The sequence below is a fragment of the Marmota monax genome, unplaced genomic scaffold (assembly GCF_021218885.2).
Source record: "Marmota monax isolate L192 unplaced genomic scaffold, Marmota_monax_Labrador192_F-V1.1 WCK01_AAM20220418_F8-fsc00126, whole genome shotgun sequence".
In the NCBI taxonomy this organism is placed as follows: Eukaryota; Metazoa; Chordata; class Mammalia; order Rodentia; family Sciuridae; genus Marmota; species Marmota monax.
The window spans coordinates 3,113,930-3,122,863 of NW_026695245.1; the positions used below are offsets into that span (position 1 = coordinate 3,113,930).

The following is an 8,934-nucleotide window of genomic DNA, read 5'->3' on the forward strand; positions in this document are numbered from 1 at the left end:
TTAATCTTTTTTCTATGGACACCAGTCATATTGGATGAGCCCTTCCCATGACCTCATTTTAACTTAATTTTCTTTTTAAAGGCCTTATCTCCAAATATGGTCACATTCTGAGGTGTTGGGGGTTAGGACTTCAACAAGTGAACCTGGGGGGACACAATACACACAGAGAAGTGTATACAGGGGAGAGGCATGAAAATCCTGTGGGCAGTCCAGATCCGCAATGGTACCAGGGATCACCTAGGGAGGTGATAAGGCATAGAAGGAGTTGCTCTGGAGGATGCCTACGGAGAACAGAGCTAAGAAGAGTGTCTCTCAACCCCCTCCAAGATTCCTGGGTCCAAAACAAAGCACCCAAGTAACAGAGCTTCCCGGTCTGAAAGCAGGACTGCTAAGAATTTCTGTGATCAGAAGAACAGGGTGCTCAAACCTTAGGGCCCAAATCCCTTGTGGAATTCAGGGATGGAAGTCCTCAGAGAGCCATAGTAAGGAGTAACACTGACTTTCCAAACCACCTGTAGAGTAGGGGTTCAGCAACAGATTTATTATTATTATTATTATTATTATTATTATTATTATTATTATTATTATTATTTTAGTTGTAGTTGGACACAATACCATTATTTTACTTATTTACTTTTATGTGGTGCTGAGGATCAAACCCAGGGCCTCATACGTACTAGGAGAACGCTCTACCGCTGAGCCACAACCCCAGCCTAACAGATTTATTATTACTTAAAGAAAACATTGAATGTGCTCATTCTTGTTGCTCTGGACTGAGTTTATACCTGCTGGAGTGGGGTCAGGATATATATAAAGTTTGGGGGAAAAAATAACAAAAACAGGTACATATTTATACAATGAGTCAATCAGTAAATCTAGAACTGGGCAGAAGAAGGGAAGGGCTCAAACTAAGAAATCTTGAGGTACAAGGCAATTTATTTGGACTTAAGAGTTCGGGTTCCTGACCTACTCCAACAAAATATTATCTCCATGAATGATGATAATAGTGGTCAGTGGCTGCTGGAAGACAGTGTTCTACCTCCCTACCTCATCCAGTCATGCCAGCACTTTCATTTGAAATCAGTCCTGTAGTCAGGCATGGTGGTGCACACCTATGATCCTAGCAGCTCGGGAGACAGAGGCGGGAGTTCAAAGCCAACCTCAACAACTTAGCAAGGCCCTAAGCAACTCAGCAAGATCCTATCTCTAAATAAATAAATAAAAGGAGTGGGGGTTGGAGATGTAGCTCAGTGGTTAAGCATCCCTGAGTTCAATCCCCAATACCAAAAAAAAAAAAAATTATTCCTGTAGTTCCCCTATTTGTCTTTTTAAATTTATTTTTCAATTTATTTATTTGTTCTAATCAGTTATACATAACGGCAGAATGTTTTTCAATTCATTGTACACAAATGAAGCACAATTTTTGGCTTCTCTAGTTGTACCCAAAGTAGGGTCACACCATTTGTGCAGTCATACCTGTACCTAGGGTAATGATGTCTGTCTCATTCCACCATCTTTCCTACCCCCATGCCCCTTCCCCTCTCCCCTTTGCTCATACAAAGTTCCTCCACTCATCCCTCCCCAACTCACCCACCCACCAATATAAATTAGCATCCACTTATTAGAGAAAACATTTGGCCCATGAAGTTTTGGGATTGACTTCCTTTGCTTAGCATTAAAATATGGAACACTTCACGAATTTGTATGTCATCCTTGTGCAGGAACCATGCTAATCTCTGTATCGTTCTAATTTTAGTATATGTGCTGCAGAAGTAAGCACCCCTCTATTTATCTTAACTCCCCTATTTATCTTAATATTTTAGTATTGTTTGTGGTTGTGTGTCTCTCTGGTTCATGCAGTCCTCCTATTTAAATAAAAAACTTCATGAGAGTAAGAGCTCTATTTTTTGCTTCCTTTGGGCTGCCTGACAGTATTTAGAGACATTTTATTTTGTTCAGTTAATCCCAGATCATAGTCATGACCAAGAAGTCTTTCTTTTCTTCCCTCCATAAATGTAAAAAAAAAATAAAATAAAATAAAAACCATGAGTCCCTTTATACTCCTTTTACAAAATGGGAAAACTGGTGTGAAATCTCTCTGTTCCTCCATTAACACAGGTTAAAGGTGTTAAGAAAACTTTTCTTGCAGGTAACTATGTTCTAGAAAGACCAATGAGAGAAAATAAGAGATCTGGCTTTGAGACAGGTGAAAGAAACCAGAGAGGCAAATTCTGAAGAAAAATGCATGAGAACATGATGGATTCAGTTTAGGATAATATTAGCTCTTGAAAGTATTCCCCACCCTTCTCCTACTCTCCAGCCAAATATGTGCCTGGAGTTCTGAATCACTAAAGAAATAAAGCCAAATAGTGAAGCAAATACGAGATCAAAATGCCCCCATTATTTCAAACAAGGTTGATATTACAGAACATAGTGTCCACCTTCAGGCAAGTAGACTTGCTCACACTGAGCCCCTGAATGAGACTGCGGCTGGTCCTCCCCACTCTGAGAGGACTGGTTTCCCTTAGGCTCCCGTGGTAGTTGCAAGATCTTACCATGTGCAGGTCAAGAGCACATGCTCTCCGAGAGCAGCTCACCAATGAGGGAGTTTCTCCTCTCCAAAGTGGAGAGGAAGCAGAGAGGTGAGAAGTGTTAAGCCAGTGGACAGGAACCCCATGGATGAACACGTCTGAAGTGAAGAGTCACTCTTCTCCCCCTGGTGGATACACCAAGCACAAGATCACCAAGGAAACTGGAGCCCTCTGACAGGCAGATACAGAGAAAGATAGGGGGTGTAAAGTAAGGAGGTCCGGGCTGGGACACCACTTGGATATCATCAGTGTACACATAGTGGTAGAAACCGTGAGAGGAGATACAGTTCCTCAGAAAGAGGATGTGGAGTTTGAGGAAAGAGGAACTAGAAGTAGAGCCCTTAGCAAGATGAGCATTCAAGGGTATAAGCCAGGAAAGAAGGGGCGGAAGAGGCCAGAAGATAGCAGAAAAAGGAGGGTGTCGTGAAAGCCAAGAAAATGAATCTGAAGAATGAAAACCAAGAAAAGAGTGAGACATACTACAAATGCTGCTGGGCAGTCAAGTAAAATGAGATCATGTTCAGGACTTGGCCTCTGGGTAACCTTTGGGGCACTTTGGTCCTTCTGAAGAGTAGCCCAAGAATATGAGAAGCCGTATTGTAGTGGATTGGAAGTTGAGAAAAATCTGTTCCCTGCCCTCAAGGAGAAAAGATTCCCCCTGGTGGCTATTCATAATTAAACAGGCAATTACAAGTGGCACATGCCTGAAATCCCGGCTGCTCAGGAGGCTGAGGCAGGAGGATCATGAGTTCAAAGCCAGCCTCAGCAATGGTGAGGCACTACTAAGCAAGTCAGTGAGACCCTGTCTCTAAAATATAAAATAGGGCTGGGGATGTGGTTCAGTGGTCTGGTGCCCCTGAGTTCAATCCCTGGTACCAAAATTTTAAAAAAGCACAGTCTTTATCTTGGATTCATGAAGATGCCCCCAGAAGGTCCAAAAACATCATGTGCCTAACTGTACGCCTGGTATATGTGCATATGTTTCTAGAAAGAGATGTACGGCTTTCACAAAATTCATTTGCTCTGTACAAAAAGACAAGACTGATTACTGAATGAGGTAGGGTAGATTCTATACCCTCACAAAAAAAAAAAAAAAAACAAGGTTAAGTCCTGGGCCATGGGGTCTAAGTGGGATAGGAAGAGAACTAAAACCAGGAAGGCGACGCTCCTGGAAGTGTTTGACCAGCTGATATCTGAGAGACACTTGAAGGGCTAGGAGAGGAAAGCTTGACAGAAGAACAGGAGGAATGAAAGCAAGCAAGAGACAGCCAGAAAAGTCAACCTGAAGGTAGAATAGTAATTACTAGAGGTTGAAAAGGGGGTAAGGGGAGGGTGGGTAAAGGGAGGTTGGATTTGGTCAATGAACATTTTTTTTAAATATTTATTTCTTAGTTGTACACAATACCTTTATTTTGTTTATTTATTTTTATGTGGTGCTGAGGATTGAATCCAGGGCCTCATACGTGCTAGCGAGCGGTCTATCACTGAGCCACAACCCCAGCCCCCAAAGAACATTTTTTATATGCTTATTGAAATATCACACTGAGGTGCTGGAGTCATGGCTGGTTGGTAAAGCACTTGCCTAGCACGTGTGAAGTACTGGGTTCAATCCTCAGCACCACATAAAAATAATAAATATAGGTAGGTATTTTGTCCACCCATACCTAAAAAAAAAATATATATATATATATATATATAGAGAGAGAGAGAGAGAGAAAGAGAGAGAGAGAGAGAGAGAGAAATATCACACTGAACCTCATTAATAAGTATAATTAATATAAAACATAATAATTTAAAATCTTTTTTAAGGCATGAGAGAGCCAGTAGGTCAGAACTACCATCCATTCACAGGGCACATAATTGACCAGTGCCTGCTTCATTCAGGCCACAAGGTTAATTCTTGGGACAGCCTCCTTCTCAAAGAGTTTGTGTTCAGAAAGTGAGATGCTGAAACTTGAGGATTCATAGATGCAAAGTCTCATGTTCACAACTGCAGGTGGGGGGGGCAAGGAAGGAAGGGAGGGAGGGATGAAGGGAGGGAGGGAGGAAAACCATGCATGGTGATTGAACCCACCAAGCTGCCAAGGTTGATCTTCTGTCCACTCATTTGAGTCATCAGGGGAAGCAGAAAACATCAGGATGACAATAAAGAGAGAGAGAGAGAGAGAGAGAGAGAATTAACATGTTAAAAACTTTGCATTTCAACTTTGAGCTGACATTGCAGCGAGACTCTTTCCAGCTGCTTTGTCTGGCCATGTCAAGAAGTGACCATGATTTATTGTGCCACCTCCGTAATTTCAATGCTCTTGATCTCCCACTGGAAGCAGTGACAAGCAAGGTTAACTGCTGTGTGAGGAGACAGTATGAGTAATGCCTCGCACACGGAGCTGGCACTGATCTACAGCATGAGACGGGGACGCAGGGATGTAACCATTGGTTAAATTCCTTTCAAATGGCCACCTCCCAGATGCCCTAACACCTTTTGGGACAGCCGGGGTTTGTGTGGAAAAATACCCTGAGTTGTGTTAGAAACTATTTCCTTGTCCTTGTTCCCTCACAAACAAGGCGGCTCACATTTGCATTTTGGATTGTTAGCAATAGCTAATGTTAAGTGGCCACACCACGCCAGGTCCTGTCGACATGTTTTATGTTTTTTCGTTCAGTTAATCTTCCACTGGCCCTCCCCAGTGGTCATTCCCATTTATAGAGGAGAAGAATGAGACACAGACGATTGAATAACTCAACCAGGAGGGCAAAACAAAACCAGGATTTGAGCCAGGTGGTCTGACCACGGGAGGACCCAGCTATGTTATCTCTCTATTACATTCTTATTCATTTAATACAATCCATTCATTCTAACTTATTTTTTTTTCTTTAACCAGCTTGGCTTATGTATATATTTCAAAGGCCTTTAGTGAGTAAATTGGAATGTGTAAAATAATTTCTTTTATCTTCCAAAACCACAGTTTGTCTTAATAAAAGAGGTTTCAATTAGAGGGTTTTTATATCAGCAAGTGTCCTATGAAGGCCCTATTTCTTATGCTTATGTCTTTTCCTCCAAATTCAGGAAAAAGAGAAAGGAAAAACTAACATAGAGTGAATATCTGCTTCCTTCTGAATATTGTGTGGATACAGAAAACTTGACAATGGCCCCATCGGGTAAGTGTCCCTTCCTATCATTTAGATGGAGAAATGGAGGCTCAGGAAAGTTAAGGACATTTTTTCCAAGTTTAATTCTGTGAAAGACAGATACGGGCTGAAAGGCCTTGGCAATTCCACTTAACCAGGAGTGGACACCTATGTGTCTTTCTTAGTAAATTCTGGTGCCTCTTTATACGGTCAACCCTCCGTGGGTTCTGCATCCACAGATTCAACAAACCACTGATTGAAAATACTTCAAAATAAAAAACAAAACTCGGGTCTGTACTGAACATGTACAGACCTTTTTCCTTATCATTATTCCCTGAAAAAGAGAGAATAATACCTATTTCCACAGCAATTACATTGTATCCGTTATTATTAGTAACCTAGAGATGATCTAAAGGACACAAGAGGGTGTATTTAGGTTGTACACAAATATTCTAGCGTTTTCTATAAGAGACTTAAGCATCTGTGGATTTCAGTATGCAAGGGAGATCCTGGAATCAATGCCCAGTGGATACAGAGGGCATTTGTATTTTACCTACAAATGAGGGAAAATCGGAAGAAAACAAGAAAAACAGGTGATAGTTGGCTTCAGAGCTTTCATATCCCTGAAACAACACAGAAATGGCTTCTTCCTTGTCCAGATTTCCGCAAGGTCTGTCCTAAGTCTTATCAGAGAATTTAGATGACAGTTGTCTGGGCGACAACCTTGAGATGCTACACTCAAAGTTTTCTTCTCTGGCAAAAAGCCAAACTCCCTCCCACGTCTGGCACACGCACAGCACCTGTGTGAGGTCTTCTGCTTTCCAAAGCACCTGAGAACAGGTCAAGGATGTGCCGTTATTGGGATTTTGTCCCCCACGGTGACTCGGCTGACAGAGATTGGGTTCCTGGAGAAGGAGGTAAGGGGCCTACTCTGCTCTCTTCACACAAATATCACCTTCATGGTAGCTTCCCAGCTCTTTCACTAAAGAGTTCTTGAAAGTCAATTCAAATCTCACTTCGAACTCTTTTTCGCTTAGAGAAAAAAAAACAAAAATGCTGTTGTTTTTGTCTAATGGAAGTACTGTGCTGTGACTGGATTTGTAACAACAGTGTGTCAAAATGCCAAAAAAGTGTGTCAAAAATAACATTTAAAAAAACTCAAGGGAGACATGTTAGAGTCCTAAATGAGCATTTTTATTTCTCTGTGTTGAAATTTGTTAGTCTCCTCTCAAGGGTCTTAATAAACCTCAAAGAAACACACAACACTTAATGAACACAATTTAAGGGCCAATTCAGTCCTTGATACTCCCATTACTGTCAAAACATCTCTCACTTTGTATTTGTGAGTTCTCCTCTTCCAAATCTCTCTATTCAATTTATTCTTCAACGGATGCTTATTTTCCCAACATCCTTAACCTCCAAAGTATATGCACATTGCCATGAAGTTAATCAACTAAAAATGATTAATTTCAATTTATTTTCTTTGTCCCTGTTGAGGAAAACATCACAAAGCATTTCCTGACAAATTACAGATAACAGTCAAATTCATGGCAATCCTATGTCGCCAAGAGTTTGTATATTTAATTTAGTGGACTTCAAATAATTGTTCAAGAGAGTGTGTAGGCAGTCTGCTTGCCTCCAAAGATCTGGTTGAGAAAAGATAAACATATCTAAAGTTTTGAGTCAGTGCAGTTACTTTCAAAGTATGATAGGGTCTTTATGCATGATTCAAAAAGGAAACATCTATCTCCACCAAGCCCCATAGTGAGGGTTTGATCCAATACCAGGAAGCTCCTTGAATTTCCTGGCTCCGCTACCTCAGTGGTCATCCTCAGCAAGGTCTACCTTGCTTCCCCACTACAGAGCCAGACACATCACCAAACAGAGAAATAAAAGCCAGAACATCCCCACTTCCTGCACAAAGCAATTGGCAAACAGGAGAACCTGTGGCATAATAGGGCCATAGTTATTTTTGCAAGAATTATTTTAATACTATACGAGAAAGGACATGTCTTCTTGGTTCAGGAACAGTAAAGGATGACATAAGCTAGAATAGCTGGTGGTCATTTTGACCACGATGTGGGGAAAAGAAAACTGTGAAGTCAATGAAGGTAGCCAAGAGCCAAAACAAAGGAAGAATCATTTTGATAAGCCTTTTAACCCTTGGATCCAGCTGTATCTAAAGTCAGATCCACTCTCTTAAGATTTCCTAGCGCATGAGCCAGTACATTTACTCTTGCACTCATGATAGTTGGCTCTTGCTTCTCTGCATCCTTTAATAATATTTCTATTTTTTCCCATTGGCAACCAAAGAGAGAATTTCATAAGCTGGGCAGCATTATGTTTCCATGTGGGTGGGTTTCATGCTGTTCTGTTGCTATAGCTATATGCTGCAAAGATGCAAGGTGTTTATGGTCAGATTCCCCCCAGAAACAGGCTAAAGTTGAACATCTGCCCATCCCTCAATGATCACCTTTCCCACACCATGCTTGCTAGGCACTCTCATATATCTATGGTGGGATCAAAACAAGTACAGTCTTTCTACATAGCAATGTACCCTGGGGATCAAAAGTTTTGGAAATACCCATATTTGGGAGATTATTACAAAATTATGAAAAAAATCATTAATATTAATGGTTCAAAAATGAAAATCCATACAATTATCTCCACAAATGTTGGAAGGGCACTTGAAAATTTCAATATCTTCTTTTTTAATATTTTATCAATACTGATGGACCTTTATTTTATTCATTTATTTAAATGTGGTGCTAAGAATCAAATCCAGAGCCTCACACATGCTAGGCAAGTGCTCTACCACTGAAACACAAATCCAGCCCCCTCAATATTTTCTTTTAACTTCTTTTTATCTAAACAAAATACGAAAAGATGCATACTTCTGAGGTATAATAAAATATACTTATCTTAAGTCAAAATTCCCCATCATACTGGGAAAAAACTACCTATTCTCAGTAAGATGCGAAACAAAAAACAATGTCCATTATATCAACTACTATCTAACATTATTTTGTAGATATTAGCCAATATAATAAAACAAGAAAAAGAAATGAGGCATAAAAATGAGAAAAGTGAAGTTATTTTTGAAGGGATTTAATAGTTTATCAAGAAAATCTAACAATCAACTTTTTCAATACGGCAAAACTATTATTAAAACTAAGAACAATCATAGTATAACTAGAAATAAAATAACTACATA

At 40.2% G+C, this 8,934-nt stretch overlaps 1 non-coding gene across 1 annotated transcript; it reads right to left on the minus strand.

Moving 5' to 3' along the window:
• Positions 1 to 1,676: 1,676 nt before the first annotated feature.
• LOC124086050 (U6 spliceosomal RNA) lies at positions 1,677 to 1,780 on the minus strand. The gene has a single exon (XR_006849696.1). It is a non-coding gene; the product is annotated as a U6 spliceosomal RNA (small nuclear RNA).
• Between the last annotated feature and the right edge of the window lie 7,154 nt (positions 1,781 to 8,934).